Source organism: Schistocerca americana, chromosome 4 (genome assembly GCF_021461395.2).
Source record: "Schistocerca americana isolate TAMUIC-IGC-003095 chromosome 4, iqSchAmer2.1, whole genome shotgun sequence".
NCBI classification, from domain to species: domain Eukaryota; kingdom Metazoa; phylum Arthropoda; class Insecta; order Orthoptera; family Acrididae; genus Schistocerca; species Schistocerca americana.
In genome coordinates, this window is record NC_060122.1 from 575,428,646 (window position 1) to 575,451,076 (window position 22,431).

Here is a 22,431-nt window from a genome sequence, read left to right on the forward strand (position 1 = left end):
CGCGAAAGAGCAGGATAAAGACGCATCATGGAGAATGGTGAAGGACAGAGTTAGAGCGAACTTAGATGCCAATATAGCGCGCTTGTCCTTTTCTACCGTAGAAATCCGAACACACAGGACTGGGTGTTGTGTATACCAAATGAAATAGTCAACAAGTTGATCTGGTACACGCACCTGAGTTACGGGCATTACGGGGCAAAGAAATGCTGTAAGAAGTTAAGGGAATCAGTTTATTTCATTAGCATGGAGAGGAGGATCAAGAACGGGCTTGGTAGTTGCAAATTGTGCCAGAAGGCAAAATCGTTAACTATCTCATGCAAAGCACCGCTTTTTCCGATAGTGCCAGGTAGATTGAGGGAACTCGGAGCAACAGATTTGTTTGGCCCGCTACCTAAGTCAGTGCAGGGATATAGATATGTTTTAGTAGCAGTGGAATTGGTGTCTAAGTATGTGACTTTTACCGCATTGAAACGTGCGACGGGAAGGACAGTGGCAGCAGCGATCGTTAAAAACTTTTTGCGAGAAGTAGGAACTGTTGAAAAGTTCATAGCTGACAATGGACCACACAATACACTCCTGGAAATGGAAAAAAGAACACATTGACATCGGTGTGTCAGACCCACCATACTTGCTCCGGACACTGCGAGAGGGCTGTACAAGCAATGATCACACGCACGGCACAGCGGACACACCAGGAACCGCGGTGTTGGCCGTCGAATGGCGCTAGCTGCGCAGCATTTGTGCACCGCCGCCGTCAGTGTCAGCCAGTTTGCCGTGGCATACGGAGCTCAATCGCAGTCTTTAACACTGGTAGCATGCCGCGACAGCGTGGACGTGAACCGTATGTGCAGTTGACGGACTTTGAGCGAGGGCGTATAGTGGGCATGCGGGAGGCCGGGTGGACGTACCGCCGAATTGCTCAACACGTGGGGCGTGAGGTCTCCACAGTACATCGATGTTGTCGCCAGTGGTCGGCGGAAGGTGCACGTGCCCGTCGACCTGGGACCGGACCGCAGCGACGCACGGATGCACGCCAAGACCGTAGGATCCTACGCAGTGCCGTAGGGGACCGCACCGCAACTTCCCAGCAAATTAGGGACACCGTTGCTCCTGGGGTATCGGCGAGGACCATTCGCAACCGTCTCCATGAAGCTGGGCTACGGTCCCGCACACCGTTTGGCCGTCTTCCGCTCACGCCGCAACATCGTGGAGCCCGCCTTCAGTGGTGTCGCGACAGGCGTGAATGGAGGGACGAATGGAGACGTGTCGTCTTCAGCGATGAGAGTCGCTTCTGCCTTGGTGCCAATGATGGTCGTATGCGTGTTTGGCGCCGTGCAGGTGAGCGCCACAATCAGGACTGCATACGACCGAGGCACACAGGGCCAACACCCGGCATCATGGTGTGGGGAGCGATCTCCTACACTGGCCGTACACCACTGGTGTTCGTCGAGGGGGCACTGAACAGTGCACAGTACATCCAAACCGTCATCGAACCCATCGTTCTACCATTCCTAGACCGGCAAGGGAACTTGCTGTTCCAACAGGACAATGCACGTCCGCATGTATCCCGTGCCACCCAACGTGCTCTAGAAGGTATAAGTCAACTACCTTGGCCAGCAAGATCTCCGGATCTGACCCCCATTGAGCATGTTTGGGACTGGATGAAGCGTCGTCTCACGCGGCCTGCACGTCCAGCACGAACGCTGGTCCAACTGAGGCGCCAGGTGGAAATGGCATGGCAAGCCGTTCCACAGGACTACATCCAGCATCTCTACGATCGTCTCCATGGGAGAATAGCAGCCTGCATTGCTACGAAAAGTGGATATACACTGTACTAGTGCCGACATTGTGCATGTTCTGTTGCCTGTGTCTACGTGCCTGTGGTTCTGTCAGTGTGATCATGTGATGTATCTGACCCCAGGAATGTGTCAATAAAGTTTCCCCTTCCTGGGACAATGAATTCACGGTGTTCTTATTTCAATTTCCAGGAGTGTAGATCCAGACAATGGCTAACCACACTGAAGAGAAGAAGGATGAAACTGGTGTTCATATCCCGATACCATGCTGCAAGTAACCCCAGTGAAAGAGTGGTAAAAGAACTGGGAAAGTTGTGTAAGATCTATTGCCATAGGCAACATAGAAGTTGGAGTATTTTTCTCAAAGATTTTCAGAACATCCTCGATGAGCTACCACATGGAGCAACTGGTTTATCACCAATTACGGTACTAAAGAATGAACTACCACCAGATCGAGTCAGGGAGCTGGTAGATTTTCCGCGATCAGGAAAGCAGAGGCACATAGAAAGTGTCAAGGTTGCGATAGAGCGTATTAAGAAAGCAGCTAAGGATAGGCAGGAGAAGCAGAAAGGAAAGATCCGTAAGATCGAATTGGCAGTAGGAGACAAGGTTCTAATTAAAACTCATCGATTATCAAAGAAGCACAGATTCATAACTAGCTAATTCCTTACTGTGTATAGGGGACCATTCAGAGTGAGGCGGATTGTCCATGAAAATGCTGTACTGATTGAGACGATCAAGGGAAAATAATCTCGTGGGCTTCATCACATTTCTAACATCAAATTATGGAAAAGTTAAGGATAGATCGAAAGTAGGCAATTTATGGTAGATAGTCTGTGTATTTATTTGTAGTGTGTAACGTTGTGCAGGGTCAAATCGAACATAAGAATTTTCAGGCGGGATGTCAGGAAGTGTGACGGAATAGACTGGTCGAATGAGTCATGAACAGGAGACGACAGAGTGGTGTATGTACGTAATTTTTGTCATATGAATAAGGATCAAGCAGAAACGACGTGATGATTAATGAATGGATAAAGATGATAGATAGAGAAGCGACGTGATAAATAGTAGTGGATAAAGGTGATATTTAAGGAGAGAAGCGACGTGAAGCAGTGTGATTAATAAAGAGAGATTCGACGTGATGAAACAGTGGTAAATAAAGGTGAGTAGAATTAATAATGTGGAGATGTCTTAGATGTATGTTACAGAGAGGCATGTGTATGCTGCAATCGAGATTGATGCCAATGGCGAAGGAAGACCAGGAAATGATGGAGTAATCGACGGACGGAGAGCCGAAATACGAATGAAGAGATGAGGACAACTGCACAACGTGAAAGGACATAAAGGGAGTATGAGATCCAGATGGTGAACGTTGTGGAATACTGACGTAAGATTTAATATAAGTGTAAATCTAATTCTTACCATAACATTTGCTATACAAAAAAAATAATTTTTGTTGTTGTTGTTGATGAAGCCTGGTACCAGTATAACTAATCAAAACGGTACCAAGAATGTGTACAGTTATTTTGCAGGATGAATAATTTGTGTATTTTTTGTTCTTAGATGAAATGTCGCAATTCTAAGTTGATATTTAGCAGGATGAATAATTGGTAAAGTGAATTCAGAGGTAAGCCGATGGAGAGAGGTGCCAGAGTGAAAGGACGAATTCAGAGACTGGAAAGCTATCTCCGAAACAGCTTCATGTGTTATGTGGTAGAGTATAAGGGAGCAAATGCATGGTATGTTGTCGTGAGTGTGGTGGTGTCAAGGTTAGCTGACTTCTAGAACTATTCTGTTAATGTATTAATGGGTGAATGAGAAGGAAAATTTGATGTCTGCTGAGTGAGAGTCGTCGAGTAGTGTGATCAATGCGCACACTCCTGTAAAGGGGATGCTACCAATTCATAACTAAAACATTATTGCGTTTTATTGTTTGATTGGGATGAACCTCGATGGCAGGTCAGGTTCTGACAGGTGGATGGTACATACGTGTCCTAGAAATTTTGTTATATATAATAAAATGTAAAATATATAAAGAGATACTAATTTCAGTCTGTCACAAGCCCAAAGGTGCATTGTATGTTGTAGATTTAGAGTCACCAGTTTCTAAAATGTTTATTGTGTTAGGATGTTAAAGTAGTTTACTATTTAATAACATGTGGTAGGTAATTGTGAGCTGTGTAGATTATTTCTTATTTTTTTGTTAGAACACTTTCAAGGGGTATTAATTTCAGTCTGACACAAGCACAAGGGTTCATTGTATATTGTAGTTCTAGAATCAACAGTTTCTATGATTTTCACTGTGATAGGATGTTAGAGTAGTCTACTATTTAATATTGTAATTATGAGCTCTATAGATTGTTTCTTATTCATTTTTTTTTTTTTTTACACTTTCATGTTTTGTATGAGGGACGACAGGTACAATCAATAGCACAAGTGTGGGCTGTATATAGAAAAGGGATAAATGTTGATGTTGTATGTGTAGAAAACTAGGGTGTATAATTGTATGTTTATTAGAACTAAGATTCTTTTATTACCAATGTATCTAATAGATCATACATGTAATCAATGAGTATTTAAATACTGTAAGAATATCCGTTTGTCTGTAATGTGGCGAGATGCACGGAAGGGTCTGACTGATTGGGTGTCGTAACGTCCATACCGCTAGCGGGGCGAAGCTGATGTCGCCATGGGAGAGGCGACAATGCTGCGGAACTCTCCACTCCACTGCCGGTCAGGGTACACTCCATGCGCCCGCTACAGCAGGTCAACGGCCTGGGGCGACACGCATGTACCACTGGCCATTCGTAAGTTTCGCCACCCTTACGACTGGGGAAAGTATCCCGCGGTGGTAACAGTGGGTGGTTTCTTCTGCTCAACTGCGGAACGACGGCAGAATGAACGACGCACGGCAGAGCCTGGTGGGCATTTTTTACCAGCAACTATTAACTAGTACTGGACTGTGGAGCCGTGAAACAAGATGACTGCTCGTATGTCTCCATAAGGTGGAAAGTGAAGGACTGGTGTTTCCACATTGTGAGTGGAGGAAAAGATTTTGTCTTTAGCAGACAGGACGATCGTTTTGTTTTGTCTTGACCACTGAACGGTGGGATCCATAAACTTTTGGCAGTGACTTGTTAAGTGTGCTTAGTGAATTGCATGTGGGACGCTTGGTATACTTAAAGAGGACAGTTGTCGTTTGGTGACTAATTATTGTATGAACGCAAGAAACTAAAGTGGGACACTGACATTTGCATTTGTAGTAGGAGACATTACTTTAATTGGTGCGGGAATAAGTGCTGTTTGTTGGAACTTATGACTTTTAATTACACCATGAAGTGAAAGGACAGAACCGTGGGTATTAGTATTTGTAGGGCCAATTTTGGACGACCAGATTGGTGTGGATGGTACTCTGAGAGTGACTATGACATTTGTGTTTAATGTGAGATACAGTTTACTGTTCAGTGCGTGTTCAAAATGCCGGTTTGAGTGACTTAAAGACTTTCCTCCGGGTAACCATGGGAGAGCTTTGACACCGAGACAGTGTTTCTGGGGAACCTGTCAGCAACTTTTTTGACCCCAAGAAAATCACAGAATGAAATGATTCCGTGTGACTTGCAAGATAGGGAAAAATGTATTTGTACAAGTAATTGTGTAAATTTTTTTTATATGTTTCATTCCTGAAGGGACAGCAAGTGTAATTGTATTTCATTAACATTTGTGTTTAGAATAGTTAATGTTTTTTTTTGTTTGTTTGTTCTGGGCTACCAGTTCACGTAGCATATTTATTAGAAAATTTGGTACAATGATGCTTTAATTATTAGCCAGTGGCGTAATACTAACATAGCTGCTCTTGTTGCATAGGTCAGTAAGGTTGTCACAGGGGACAAGAGTTTGCATTGCACAACCAATATCGGAATTAATTGTTGCATTTTGATGTTGTGGACAGTAATGATCTTGTTGGTGTGTTGACTGAAGCCACTTATCTTCATTACCACGGTGGTGATATTTCACATTAAAGTGTAACGAAGGCTAGTCGAAATGCAAGTTCTTGTCGTCCAAATGTGTAACAACAGAGAAATGAGCAGTAGAGTAAGATATGAGGGCTACTGGTGGATTCAAGCACTTATTGCTAAACTATTTACTGTGTGTATTGATCAAAGTTGATGGACTGACTGGCTCAGCAGCAGGTATTTGTACTGGTGGACAAGGATAAGGTTAAACTCACAGTCGAGTAGTGGTGGCAACTGCTTAAGTGATGATAGTTAATGAGGTATGACATGATGTCTTAGGCTGACTATATTACGTAACCAGTATGTAACTTGTAGTATATTTCATTGTTTTTCTTCTCAGTTTTATTTCTCTGTAGGTTTGATGTATATTTTAGAGTAATGGTATGGAGCCTGACATTCTACATGTAACTAGTGTACGCAATGTTTTTCTTTTGTTGATTTTGTTTTGTATTTAGACTTCGCTGTGTAAAGGTTTTTACCCCGCAATTTATGAATGTCAGATTACTTGTTCTGTGTTTGGACGGTGAGCTATTTAGAATTTCATGAGTACAATTAGTATTTTTTTTATTTGTCATAGAATTAGTGAAGTTTGGATTACTCATAAAAATAACGAAGATCCCAGTAACTAAGGAAATTTTTTCCCTACATTATTTTTTATTTGTATGATGTAATGTTTTAATTTTCATGTGGATTGTTGTAAATTTGTATGTGTACGTTACTCCGGATTGTGGAAAGTACAATAATGGAACAACTGTGTCAATAATTTGGTAAAGTAACAGCATTTGGTCGTCTATTTGAGGTCACCAGGGGATAAGGTCTGCTCCTGGTTATTTTGATGACTTGCTACGTTTGTTCTAATACAGTTTTCTTAAAAAGATGTTCGGAACTACCCTCGCATTGCAAGGATAGTACCGTGCCATTTTTTTCTCCATAGGTAGCCGTTGGTGAAAGGGTACAGTACCGCCCGACATTGAAAATAGGTACAACATACTTCATTATTTTTGTCAGAACAACACATTTTTTTCTAATAATAATTCAATTTCAATTAATACAGTGAAGCCGGACACCAGTGTAGGAAAGAATGACAATTTATTTATTTAACTGACCACATGTGCACTCCCACAAAATAAATCCCTACATCCAGTTTGGTGAGATCTGTGAAATGAATGAGTGTATGGTCGTCTGCTAACCGCAGATAGTGATTGTGAATATATGATCATCTTTGAGACCATCCTTTCGCCACCTTTGGTGGAACCAAAGAGATGAAACTTACCGGAGCTTTGAGCACCTGAAATGTGGCTGACCAATACGGTAGCATGGTCTTCCCCCACCTCGACAGAGGTGCGAAATGACCTGAAGACCGGCCATGTTTCAGCACTCTGCCGCTGGATCTTGTGCTGTTAAGACCTGTTTTAGTTGTGCTCCGTAAAGACAAAAGAGTGGAGACATGGTATGCATGTGGAATATTTAAGAGTAATTTGAAATAATAATTTCTCTATTTCAGGAACTTTTGTGGGGAGAATTAAATGTCAGGCAGGTAATATTAACGGGATTGTAGTAATCTTCGGAAGTGACCAACGGTCACAATGAAACCACGTGTAGCAATAAGTTGAAATACTTCCGTGTGCTTAAGTTAAGCTGAATTACTAGCGTGTGTACAATAAGTTGAAATATTTAAGAAATAGCGTGTGTACCATAAGTTGAAATATTTAAGAGTGCTGCTCAGATTCTCTCATAAATCTCTTATATACATTAGGAACAGCTCGGGGCTTCTCTCATTAATCGCTTATATACATTAGGAACAGCTCGGGGCCTGCGACATTTGCTTGGTGAGTGTCAAGTATTATCATATGTGTTTTACTTAACGATATTCCCTCGATTACTACAAAGTGTGACATCTCTGGTAGGATATTACGAATCCAGTTTCACAACTGAGATAATAACCTTGTTTTGCGTTCTTTTTTTTTTTATTTGGGGGGTCATCAGTCTTCTGGCTGGTTAGATGTGACCCACCAAGAATCCCCCTCCTGTGACAGCCTCTCCATCTCCGAGTAGCACTTGCAGCCTACGTTTTCAATTATTTGCTGGATATATTCCCATCTCTGCCTTCCTCTACGTTTCTGCCCTCTAAAGCTCCCTCTAGTACCATTCTGTGATGTCGTAACAGATGTCCTGTCATTCTGCCCATTCTCCTTGTCAGTGATTTCCACATATTACTTACCTCTCCGATTCTGAGCAGAATCTCCTCATTCCTTACCCTATCAGTTCATCTAATTTTCAAATTTCTTCTGTAGCAACACAACTCAAATGCTTCTATTCTGTCCGCAACTCGTGGTCGTGCGGTAGCGTTCTCGCTTCCCGCGCCCGGGTTCCCGAGTTCGATTCCCGGCAAGGTCAGGGGTCTTCTCTGCCTCGTGATGAATGGGTGTTGTGTGCTGTCCTTAGGTTAGTTAGGTTTAAGTAGTTCTAAGTTCTAGGGGACTGATGACCATAGCTGTTATGTCCCATAGTGCTCAGAGCCATTTGAACCATTTTTTTGCTTCGATTCTGTTCTGCTCCTGTTTGGCCACAGTCCAAGTTTCACTGCCATACAAAGCTGTGCTCCAAATGTACATTGTCAAAAATTTCTGCCTCAAATTAAGACCTATGTTTGATACTAGTAGACATCTCTTGGTCAGGAATGCCGTTTTTACCAGTGCTAGTCTACTTTTGATGTCCTCCATGCTCCGTCCGTTATTGATTTTGCTTTCTAGGAAGCAGAATTCTTTAACTTCATCAACTTCTTTCCCATCAGTCTTGATGTAATAGGATGAGCTGGTTAACACAACCGCGCCACACGCGGCCTGTGCCTGCGTAATTCTGCCAGTACTGCATTGTGGCTGTTGATGGCTACAAACATACCGACTCTTGTTGCAAAACTGTGTCACCTGCATAGTGCGCCGGCCAGACTTCGTCCGCCGTCTGCCGTGAGGCTGGTGCATTGCGCACTGAAGCACACTAAAACACAATTTCGCACCATATTTCCTAAAAATAACCCCTTGTCCTTTACACTCATGTTAAATTTCTCAGTTCCTTCCTTTCTAGCCCTTCTCATAACTTTCGTCTTCCTTCGAGTTACTCTAAATTCATATTCTGTACTAATTTGATTGTCCATTCCATTCAGCAGGTTGTGTAATTCTTCTCCACTCTCACTTAGGATAGCAATCCCGTCAGCGAATCGTATCACTGATATCCTTTCACCTTGAAATTTACTTCCACTACTGAAACTTTTTTATTTCCATCACTACGTCTTCATGTATCGATTGAACAGTAGGGGCGAAAGACTACATCCCTGCCTTATTTCCATTTTAATCCGAGCGTTTCGTTCTTGGTCCCAGCATTTCTTACTATTCTCTCTTGGCTCTTGTACATATTTTATAGTACCCGTCCTTCACTATAGATTACCCCTATTTTTCTCAAATCTTCGCACATGTTCCACCCTTTTTCAGTGTCGAATGCTTTTTCCAGGTCGACAGGTCTTTTGAACGTGTCTTGATTTATCTTTAGTCTTTATTCCAGTATCAGCCACGTCAGAATTGCCTCCCTCGGGCCTTTATCTTTGCTAAAGTCAAACTGATCGTCATCTAGCACATCCTCGACTTTCTTTTCCATTCATCTGTACATTATTCTTGTCAGCAACTTGGACGCGTGAGCTGTAAAGCTGACTGTGCGACAGTTCTCGCACTTGGCTTCTCTTGCAGTCTTTGGAGTTGTGTGGATGACATTTTTCCGAAAGTCAGATGGCCTGTCGCCAGATTCATGCATTCTAAAAGCCAAAGTGAATAGTCCTTTTGTTGCTACTACCCCCATTGATATTAAAGATTCTGATGGAATTTTATCTATCCCCTCTGCCTTATTTGATCTGAAGGCCTCTAAAGTTCTTTTAAATTCTGATTCTAATACTGGTACCCGTACCTCTTCTACATTGACGGCTGTTACTTCTTCTACCACATCAGACAAATCTTCCCCCACATAGATGCCTTCAATGCATTCTTTCTACCTATACCTCTCTGTGGTGTCAGCGCCAGACACCACACTTGCTAGGTGGTAGCTTAAATCGGCCGCGGTCCATTTAGTACATGTCGGACCCGCGTGTCGCCACTGTGTGATTGCAGACCCAGCGCCACCACAAGGCAGGTCTCGAGATACGGGCTAGCACTCGCCCCAGTTGTACGGACGACATTGCTAGCGACAATACGGATGAAGCCTTCCTCTCATTTGCCGAGAGACAGAATAGCCTTCTGCTGAGTCCATGGCTACGACCTAGCAAGGCGCCATTAGCCTTACCTAGTTTGAGAGTTATCGTATAAAAGTCTCAAGAAGAACTTTGTAAACCAACAAAGAATAAAGTTAAGTATATTCCAAAGCTACGTATTTTCTTTATAGCAGTCATAACGTATCCTGTTCCAGACTTGACGCCAGTCGGCGTGTGTGTACGCGTGCCTTTCTTTCGGCTCCCTTCCCAGTGTGGCGTAGCAAGCTTGTTACGCCACAACAGATTGGCGACGAGGCTTAAAGGATCGTGTTCTTTCTACTTGCTCTGCTCTGATTTATTTGTGTCATGGCTTCGCCACAATCTCCAGATGTACTGTCCGAATTTTATCGCTTGCAGAATCAGCAGACGCAGGCATTATTGGATGCCCATGGACAGCTCGTCCAGGGTCAACATGCCGTTCAAACCGATGCGGCAGCCGCCGCTTCACCGCTACCGCAGCCACAACTCGCAGTTGCACCGCCTTTTCGGCACTACGATCCAGCGCAAGAATCGTGGCCAGAATGGTCCCGACAGTTTGGCTTTCATCTAGCCGCCTATAGAATTCAAGGTAATGAGCGGCAGCCGTTTTTGCTTTCTTGTGTCGGTGTGTCCACCTACCGTGTGATAGTGAAATTGTTTCCCCGACGCGACGTAGCAACTCAGTCCTACGAGGAAATTTTGGCGACATTGGACGCCTATTTCAAAGACACAGTTAATGTAGTTGCAAAAAGGTATACTTTCTTTCGTACAAAACGTACAGCCGGTCAAACTAATAGGGAGTGGGTAGCGACATTGCAAGGACTTACTAGGGACTGTGCCTTTGACTGTGACTGTGGTCTTTCTTATTCAGATACAATGGTGTGTGATGCAATTGCACAGAACGTTTCTGATGTTCGCATACGGGAGCAAATTTTGAAACTAGTTAATCCCTCCCTTCAACAAGTGATAGACATATTGGATCGACAAGACACACTTGACTGTGCTCAGGAATCTTTTGAAACTTCGCCAGCCGTGTGTAACATTACCCGGCCCGCTGGACGCGCTGCCCGGCCCGGTAACCGGCCCTAGCGCACTTCGACGCAGCTGCCGCCGCGCTCTAAACCAGGTTTGCCACGCCAGCCCACAAATGCTGTGAAATCATGCCCGCGGTATGCTACTCGACATTCGCGTGAACATTGCCCGTCATGCCAAGCTATTTGCTTTTTCTGCAATAGGAAAGGACATGTTCAAAGTGTTTGCCAGAAAAGGCTCAGATCAGACAATCACAACCATTCCCGGCCCTTTGCTTCGCGCCGGAATCGAACTGCGGACACTCAGGCTTGTGGACCTTCGCCCATGGATATTCATGTAGTTAATTCCGCTTCGTCCAGTGCCACTTTCTCTAACAGTGACTGTGTTCATCCCACAAAAACTTTGCGTCAACGTCGCCGGAAATCACGTCAATTAGCAAGTGATGCTGTACCAGTGTCTGTTGAAATTGCACAAAACAGTCGCTCTTGCCATCAGCAGGACAATAAACTTTTTGTAGATTTGGACTTTAATGGCAAGGTCATACCATTCCAGCTCGATACCGGAGCTGCAGTTTCTTTGCTCAATCACGAAACGTACAAACGACTGGGCACACCTCCGTTGCATGCCGCAACTGTTCAGTTAAAAAGTTATTCAGGACAGCCGATCCCTGTGTTAGGACAGTGCACTCTTCTTGCAACATACAAGGGACAAACAAAACTTGTGTCATTTTACGTTCTTCGTTCTTCTACTGCAGTGAACTTGTTTGGTTTAGATTTATTTCAATTGTTTAACATGTCTATTGTAAATCAGGTCCTATCAGTGAATCAGACTGTCCCTTCCGACAGTGTTTCTCGGCTATGTGACGAATTTGCAGACATTTTTGCACTGGGCTTAGGTTGCGTTAAAATCTATGAAGCACATTTGGAACTGAAAGTCAACGCGCAACCGAAATTTTTCAGAGCGCGCAATGTTCCCCACGCATAGCGTGATGAGGGCGCAAGAACATTAAACGATTTCGAATCACAAGGTGTGAGTGAATGTGCGCAAAGCCTCTTCTCTTTCAGCTCCGCTTCATCGCTTACGCCGTACAGGTGTTCAGTTCGTCTGGACGACGGAATGCGAACGCGCCTTTCGCCAGTTGAAATCGGCGTTGCTTTCTAATACTTGCCTTACGCCATTCGATCCGCAGAAACCCCTTTTGTTGATGGTAGATGCATCGGATTTCGGGATCGGTGCTGTGCTAGCGCACAAAGTTGGCTCGCATGATCGCTCTATTGCCTTTGCGTCCAAATTGCTCTCGTCTGCGCAAAGAAATTATTCCCAGATAGAGAAAGAAGCTTTGGCTCTCGTGTTTGGTGTTACTAAGTTCCATGATTTCTTGTATGGTCGTCACTTTACCATCATCACAGGCCACAAACCTTTGACGTCGCTTTTTCATCCGAACAAGCCTGTACCTCCACGTACAGCGCAGAAATTCATTCGCTGGTCTATTTTCCTCTCGCAGTACCGCTACGATATCTTGTATTGGTCCACTGCTAAGCACGGAAAAGCCGATGCGTTGTCCCGTTGCCTGTTGCTGAGAATAAAGCATTCGATTCTTCTGAACTTGCTTGCCTGTTCATTGATTCGGAAACCGATGAAGTGGTCGAATCGTTTCCGATTGATTTTCGTCGTGTAGCTACAGCCACAGCTGCTGACCCTGTCCTTGCTACCGTTTTGCGTTTTGTTGCTACGCAATGGCCTTTGTCAAAGTCTCGGATCGAGGATCCGTTGGTTCGCCGATTTTTTGCTCACAAGGAGAGACTTTTTGTTCGACGTGGTGTTTTGTTGTTGCGTTCTGATAATGATCAGTCCCGAGTAGTGGTCCCACGTTCGTTACAGTCCTCTGTTTTACGGCTTCTTCACCAAGGACATTGGGGTATAGTGCGAACGAAACTACTTGCTCGTCAGCACTCTACTCGGTTCGGAATCGATGCTGCGATTACGAATATGTGTTCTTCTTGCATGACGTGTGCCGAACAACAATTCGCGCCGCTGCGGAAAGTCTTTGCATGGCCAAAAGCCACTTCCCCTTGGCAACGCTTGCACATTGATATTGCTGGTCCATTCTGGAATGCTCGATGGTTGGTTCTGGTCGATGCCTTCAGTAAATTTCCTTTTGTTGTCCGGATGTCTTCCACGACGTCCTCCGCCACCATCCAAGCGTTGTCTGCTATCTTTTGCATTGAAGGTCTTCCGCAGACTATTGTTTCCGACAATGGCCCACAATTCATGTCCGCAGAATTTCAGTCATTCTGCCAGGCCAATGGTATTCAACATCTCACATCCGCGCCGTTTTCGCCTCAGTCCAACTGTGCCGCTGAACGATTGGTCCGGAGTTTCCAGTCACAGATGTTGAAGTTGAAAGAGTCGCATTCTCGGGAGGACGTGTTGTTGCTCTTTTTATCTTCGTATCGCTCTCAGCCCCGAGATGGTCGCTCGCCGGCTGAGTTGCTCCATGGTTGTCCTCATCGAACCTTGATGTCTTTGCTGCATCCGCCGCATCAGGTTCCAGTGCAGCTGCAGACTTCTGCGTTTGCTCCAGGCGACGTAGTATTCTATCGCAACTATCGCGGTTCACGGCGTTGGCTCGCAGGGCGCATTCTTCGCTGCCTCGGCCGCGCGATGTATTTGGTTTTGGGGGCTTCTGGTGAGGTGCGTCGGCATCTCAATCAGCTGCGCCTCTGTCGTCGCCTGGGTTCTGCCGCTCCCCGTCTGCTTTCAGCGACGGTGCCGTCCGGTCAGCGCCCTGGGGACCCATCTACTGGCTCGCCTCATCCCCAGGTGTTACCGAGGATGCCTTCCATTTTGCCCCATGGCGACGCGCCGCCGCAGCCGCCGCAGCAGCCGCCGCCGCCGCCGCCTGTTCTCCCGTCGGCGCCGCCCGCATTCGACGCTTCGCTGCAGCCGCCAAGCGCCTCCCTGGGTCACGCGCCGCCGATCGCTTCCCGTGACCAGCTGTCCTCCGCGATGGAACTCTTGCCCGCTCCGGACCACAGGGCGTCTTCGCGCGTCGGCTACCCCGACGCAATGGAGGTCGACCCTTCGGCCCCTCCTGTCTCTTTACGGGCGCATACACCGCATGTTGACGTGCACCCTGGACTAGGTTTTCAGGCGTTTCCTAGCTCCCCTCGGACCGAATGGCCGGGTGCGGGTGGCACAGCCTCGCCTGTTGTTAGGCTCCCCACCTCATCGCATACGTCAACATGGGGTCCTCCCCACGGCGGGCGGAAGCCTTATAACACGACCGTTCGCCGATTTGCGGGGGAGGAATGTGGTGTCACCGCCAGACACCACACTTGCTAGGTGGTAGCTTAAATCGGCCGCGGTCCATTTAGTACAAGTCGGACCCGCGTGTCGCCACTGTGTGATCGCAGACCTAGCGCCACCACAAGGCAGGTCTCGAGATACGGGCTAGCACTCGCCCCAGTTGTACGGACGACATTGCTAGCGACAATACGGACGAAGCCTTCCTCTCATTTGCCGAGAGACAGTTAGAATAGCCTTCTGCTGAGTCCATGGCTACGACCTAGCAAGGCGCCATTAGCCTTACCTAGTTTGAGAGTTATCGTATAAAAGTCTCAAGAAGAACTTTGTAAACCAACAAAGAATAAAGTTAAGTATATTCCAAAGCTACGTATTTTCTTTATAGCAGTCATAACGTATCCTGTTCCAGACTTGACGCCAGTCGGCGTGTGTGTACGCGTGCCTTTCTTTCGGCTCCCTTCCCAGTGTGGCGTAGCAAGCTTGTTACGCCACAACACTCTCTCCCCCGCTTTTTACAGTGGAATACCTGTTTCACTCTTTATGTTACCAACCTTGCTTTAAATTTCACCGAATGTTGGTTTGACTTTCCAATATGCTACGTTGTCCTCCCGATAATAATTTCTTTTACGATTTCTTCACATTTTTCATGCAGTCATTTCGTCTTACCTTCGTTGCACTTCCTATTTATTTCATTCCTCATCGACATTTACTTCTGTAATTCTCAGTTTCCTGGATCATTTTTGTACTTCCTCGTTTCATCGATCAACTGTTACCAACAGTTTCTTCGCAGTTACCTTGTTTGTACCCATGTTTTCCTTTCCAACTTCTGTGATGGCCCTTTTTTAGATTAGTCCATTCCTCTTCAACGGTTCCACTTACTGAATTTTTTCTTACTGCTGCATCTACAGCCTTAGAAAACTTCAGGCGTATGTCGTCATTCCTTAGCACTTCTGTGTCCCTCTTCTTTTTATTTTGATTCTTCCTGACAAACCAGCGCAAGATGTGCACGATTGGAGGGGGGGAGGTGGGTGAATTGCCGGCCATGAAGAGGAATGTGTCGCCAAAATGCTGCTGATGTGGTTCCACTATCTGTCGGAGGATGGCACTGACGTATCGCACAGCAGTTACGGCGCCTTCCGTGACGACCATAGTGGCCAACTTCAGCCTACTCTTCATCACTACTACATTGTGATCTGGTCTTACGTAAAATCGGTAAGCGGGTCGAAGGCTTCCATCCAGTCACTCACTGATCAGTCTGGCCTGGCAACGGAAGACAGTAAAATGAAAGCTGAAATTTTAAATTCAGCATTTGAGAAATCGTTCACGCAGGAGGATCGTACAAACATACCGTCGTTTGAGTCTCGTACAGATTCCCGTATGGAGGACAGTGATAGACATCCCTGGGGTTGTGAAGCAGCTGAATGAGTTGAAAATAAATAAATCGCCAGGTCCTGGGGGGATTCCAATTCGGTTTTACGGAGAGTACTATACTGAATTGGCGCCTTACTTAGCTTGCATTTATCGCGAATCTCTTGCCCAACGTAAAGTCCCGAGCGACTGGGAAAAAGCGCAGATGACGCCTGTATATAAGAAGGGTAGAAGGACGGATCCTCAAAATTACAGACAAATATCCTTAACATCGGTTTGTTGCAGGATTCTCGAACATATTCTCAGTTCGAATATAGTGAATTTCCTTGAGACAGAGAAGTTGCTGACCATGTATCAGCACGGCTTTAGAAAGCATCGCTCGTGCGAAACACAAATCGCCCTTTTTTCACATGATATCTTGCGAACCAAGGATGAAGGATATCAGACGGATACCATATTCTTTGACTTCCGGAAAGCGTTTGACTCGGTGATCCAATGGAGATTCCTAACTAAGGTACGAGCATATGGGATTGGTTCCCAAATACGTGAGTGGCTAGAAGACTTCTTAAGTAATAGAACCCAGTACGTTGTCCTCAATGGTGAGTGTTCATCGGAGGTGAGGGTATCATCTGGAGAGCCCCACGGAAGTGTGGTAGGTCCGCTGTTGTTTTATATCTACATAAATGATCTTTTGGGTAGTGTGGATAGCAATGTGCGGCTGTTTGCTGATGACGCTGTGGTGTGCCGGAAGGTGTCTTCGTTGAGTGGCTGTAAGAGGATGCAAGATGACTTGGACAGGATTTGTGATTGGTGTAAAGAATGGCAGCTAACTCTAAATATAGATAAATGTAAATTAATGCAGGTGAATAGGAAAAAGAATCCCGTAATGTTTGAATTCTCCATTAGTAGTGTAGCGCTTGACACAGTCACGTCGATTAAATACTTGGGCGCAACATTGCAGAGCGATATGAAGTGAGACAAGCATGTAGCGGCAGTTGTGGGGAAGGCGGATAGTCGTCTTCGGTTCGTGGTAGAATTTTGGGAAGATGTGATTCATCTGTAAAAGAGACCGCTTATAAAACACAAATACGACCTATTCTTGAGTACTACTTGAGCGTTTGGGATCCCTATCAGGTCAGATTGATGGAGGACATAGAAGCAATTCAGAGGCGGGCTGCTACATTTGTTACTGGTAGGTTTGATCACCACGCGAGTGTTGCGGAAATGCTTCAGGAACTCGGGTGATAGTCTCTGTACGAAAGGAGGCGTTCGTTTCGTGAATCGCTACTGAGGAAATTTAGAGAACCTGCATTTGAGTCCGCAGCTCGTGGTCTTGCGGTAGCGTTCTCGCTTCCCGCACGCGGGGTCCCGCGTTCGATTCCCGGCGGGGCCACGGATTTTCTCTGCCTTGTGATGACTGGGTGTTGTGTGTTCTTCATCATCATCATTGACTCGCAAGTCGCCGAAGTGGCGCCAACTAAAAAGGACTTGCAATACGGCGCCCGAACTTTCCCGCATGGGGCCTCCCGGCCAACAATGCCATACGATCATTTCATTTTTCATTTCATGAGGCTGACTGCAGTACAGTTTTACTGCCGCCAACTTATATTTCGCAGAAAGAGCACAAAGATAAGATAAGAGAGATAAGGGCGCGTACAGAGGCATATAGGCAGTTATTTTTCCCTCGTTCTGTTTGGGAGTGGACTAGTGAGAGAAGATGCTAGTTGTGGTACGAGGTACCCTCCTCCACGCACCGTATGATGGATTGCGTAATATGTATGTAGATGTAGATGTATATATGCTACCGGGTGAGCCTTACAATCTAGTATCTTATTTCGGAATCTCGGTCTGACCGTGATGTAATCTAACTGAAATCTTCCCGTTGTAACCTCCCCGCATAAAAGTTAGTCAATATTAACTGAATAATAAAATGAGCCAAGCGTAACCTCCTTGCAAAATTAAAGAATAAAAAATTGCGCAAATGTAAACTCCCCACAAAATATCGTTAAGGGATGAAGATTGATCACAATAACATTAATTAAATAATGAACCATGAACTGAATGTAACAACTCAACAGCAATAATTAAACCGGACAAATTTTATATGGACAGCAGCGCTGACCTACGGCCCTGCGAAACCATTAAACCAAAATTCTTACCTCAGTAAAACTGCATCTGTATCTGCTCTTATTTTTCGGCATAGCTTCGGGCAATGCAGGCTTATATTTAATTTTGATTCTTGGAGGGAATGCATAGGATATATAATTTAGCTTGAAATGAATCTTTTTCTTTAAATGAGTTACTTTATAAAAAGTTATTATTGGGGCATCTTTTTGAACAAATTAGTTACAATTAACATACGTTATTGGCTGAGCGCAATGCTGCTTCATTACCTTCTACAATAATATACATATCGTCCACCACATTCCTGACCAGACTCGTGGGCAGAGCACACCGCGGACGCATGCCGACTCGCTACACCGTATCACATGGTCTTTTCCAAGTATACCTCCTCCTCTTGTAATTCCTGAACATCATATTCCCTATTACTAGCTTAAATTTACTACAGAAGTCAATTAGTCCCCTTGCGCTCTCATTCCTTCTCCCAACCTCATATTCTCCTCTAACCTTTTCTTCTACTCCTTCCCCTACAACTGCATTCCATTCCCCTGTAACTATTAGATTTTCATCTCCCTTCACGTACTGTATTACCCTTTCAATATCCTCATATGATTTGTCTATCTCTTCGTCTTCAGTTTGCGACGTCGGTATGTATAACTGAACTATCATTGTCTGTGTTGGTTTGCTGTCGATTGTGATAAGAAAAAGCCTCTAACTGAGTACACAGAGGCCCACACTTTGCCTACCTTCCTATTCATAACGAATCCTACTCGCGTTATAATATTTTTTGCTATTGTTGATATTACCCTATATTCATCTGACCAGAAGTCCTTGTCTTTCTTTCCATTTCACTTCACTGGCCGCTACTATACCTATATTGAGCCTTTCAATTTCCCTACCACTTTCGAGCAAGCAATTATTTTTATTAGAACTTTCTTACATGGTGTCAAAACCTTCTGGATAACTAGAAGTACGGAATCATTTGAGATAACCCGTCCGTAACATTCATTATTTCGTGTAAATAAAGAGTTAGTAGTCTTTCGAAATAAGGATGTTTTCCGAGACTAAGTGCCAATACGCCGCTTTCTTCTGGGTAGTTCATAATGTTCGAACACAGTAAACGCTTTAGTATTTTACCGCAAATGGAAATTAGTGTGTTAGGTCTGTAATTCATCGGATTACTCCTACTTCGTTAGCTGAGTAGGCCACGCTAAGTTACAAGTTTCAGTCAAACGCCCCCAACTTCAGGATTTTACTTTCCCTTAGATGTGACATGCTTTTTTCATTCCTTCTGCAATAGTGTTCTGACCTTCTTGTGTACCATACTGGATCATTTCCAATTTTTGTTAGTGTACACGGTGTTCTCTGTCACTTGCCGCCGATAACATTTCTTTGAATTCAAGTCACATATGGCCTTACGTCATTAGTTTGAGAGGAATGGAGATTGCCTCTTAGGAAGGCTTCAAGCGAATTTATATCTGCTTTCTCATTTCTATGTTTTGCATTTTAGCTCGGAATTTAGATGACACGGACAGGAAGCTACACATATGAAATAAGGAGGATATCTACTGCAAGAGAGCACTGAAAAAGTGAAGTACGTACTAGCAGCTACAAGACTTGCAACGGCGCTGAGGAAAAGATTTGGTAAGTGTTATATGTGGCTTTTAATTTTGAAAGTAAGTGAATAATGGACAGTAAAGAAGAAAGGAGAAATATTTTCTGAGATGCAGCTAAAGAGAAGAATGCCTAAGGTATGGTGGACTGACAGACTCAAATATGAAGAAGTAATGATAAAAATGAGGAAAGAAATAACATTATTAGAAGTTACTAGGAAGAGGGAGAAATCTTGACTGAGACATATTTTTCGTATGAATTGTCTGCAGCAAAGAGTTGTAGAAGGAATTAGAGGAATTAGTGGAATAAAAACGGAGCAATGGATGCCACTGGAAGAGGACGAGCATGTAGACAGATGAAGGAAGACGGCCAGAGAAAGACACTATGGAGAGCCCCAAGTTGGCAGCCCTGTACTAAAACAGACAAAGGAACGTGCAACAGTTTCAACAACAGAACGCTTTCTTACCAGCAGACCAATGACGGGACGAGTGGTGTGCGTGCGATCGAAAGTGTACGTCTAGGAAGACATTTACGATGTTTCTCGTTCATAGTTTTTTCGCAAAGAAGCCCTTTATTTTCACAAATCCTCTTGCTTGTTCGTTTTTTTACTGATGTTCAAAACGGCTTAAATGCAAGAAGTACTGAATCAGCAGACATTATAGCGCCTGCTAAAAGTGAAAATTAGCAGCTTTAACCAAAATATTTGAAAACTCATAAATAATTTTAAATATAACGAATATTGTTAATATTCTACTTCTTTATTCTTCATATGTGTATATATAATGTATTTCTCAACGCAGTCTTCCTAACGACGAACACATTTCTGACGCCTTCGTTGATACCATCACTGCAGAATGTTTCACTTTGTTGATAGAACCTAGAAATCATACACCCACAAACCTTTTCCAACGCTCTAAGAGACAAGTGACGGGTAAAATTTTCCTTCCTATATCACTCTGATTTCCGCATGCTCCTTTCACAACGGCTAGTATAAAGTGCCTACACTCTACACAGATCAAAAACAGTTTTGCATCATCTCGCTTCGGAGAGTTCCGGATACTGTACAGGAAATTGGAAGAGAATCATTTCCTCCCTTTTTAATGCTCATGAAAACATCACATTGCATGTTGTACCACCATACAGCGAGACTTTGAGAGGTGGTGGTCCACATTGCTGTACCCACAAGTACCTCTAATATGCAGTAGCACCTCCTCTTGCATTGATGCATGCCTGTATTAGTCGTGGCATCCTATCCACTGGTACATCAAGGCACTTTTGGTTCACATTGTCCATTCTCCTCAACGGCGATTCGGCTTACATCCCTCAGAATGGTTGGTGGGTCACGTCGTCCATAAACAACCCTTTTCAATCTATTCCAGGCATGTTAGAAAGGGCTCTTGTCTGGAGAACATGCTGCCCACTGTAGTCGAGCGAAGTTGCTATCTTGAAGGAAGTCATTTATAAAATGTGCACAATTGGGGGGGGGGGGGGGTGTGAATTGCCTGCCATGAAGACGAATGCCTCTCCAAAATGCTGCTGATATGGTTGCACTATCGGTCAGAGGATGGCATTCACGTATCGCACAGCCGTTACGGCGCCTTCTATGACCACCAACGGCGTACATCGGCCACACATAACGCCACCTCAAACCAACGGGGAACCTCTACCTTGCCGCACTCGTTGGACACTGTGTTTAAGGCGTTCGGACTGACAGGTTGAAGGCATATGCGACACTCATCGGTGAAGAGAACGTGATTTCAATCCTGAGCGGTCCGTTAGACATGTTGTTGGGCCCATCTGCACCGCGCTGCATGGTGTCATGGTTGCAAAGATAGACCTCGCCATGGACGTCGGGAGTGAGGTTGCGTATCATGCAGCCTATTGCGCACAGTTTGAGTCGTGACACAACGTCCTGTGGCTGCACGAAAGGCATTATTCAACAAGGTGGAATAACTGTGGGGGTTTCTCGGAGCCATAATCCGTAGGTAGCAGTCATCCGCTGCAGTAGTAGCCCTTGGACGGCCTGAGAGAGATATGCCATCGACAGTTCCTGTCTGTATGTTCTCCATGTCCGAACAACATCGTGTTGGTTCACTCCGAGACGCCTGTATACGTCCAGTATTGAGAGACGTTCCTGGCACAAAATAACAATGCGGTATTGACCGTCTAAGCATGGTTGAAATAAAGACAACATGAGCCGTGTACCTCCTTCTTGGTGGAATGACTGGAACTGATAGGCCGTCGGTCCCCCTCCGTCTAACAGGTTGTGTTCATGCATGGTTGTTTACATCTTTTGGGTGCGTTTAGCGACATCTCTGAACATGCAGAGAGACTGTGTCTGTGATACAATATCCACAGTCGACGTCTATCTTCAGGAGTTCTGAGGACCGGGGTGATGCAAACCTTTTTTTGATGTGTGTAGTTTTTGTACTTCTTAGATCAATAAAACAATCTTGAGAGAGACAATGTTTTTATGTAATATTATCATGATTCCTTGCCCTAATATTGGAATACTTTTGAAGCATATTTTTTGGCGGTGAGCAACGAGTTAAGCTGCAAGTTGCTAATAATGGTGATGCTGTTAATCAGCCGCGATTGCAGCAGCATCAAATACGTATCACATGGTCCAACTTAGAAGCTGCATTTATTCTAAATTAATCACACGAATCCGATACCTATTAGGAAATAATTAGATTGCGAAGCCCATACAGGCATTAAAATAATGATTCATGGTCAGGCATCGCCCTGTTAGCAACGAAACAACGACCATTCATGACACCGATAACTTCCTTATCCCCCGTCATTACGATAATTCCGCTCTTTCTTTTTGCTAGTAATCAAATAATTAACATTTAACCGTTTATTTGAAGTGAAAGAGGAAGTACAATGGCGACCATGACCGATATTT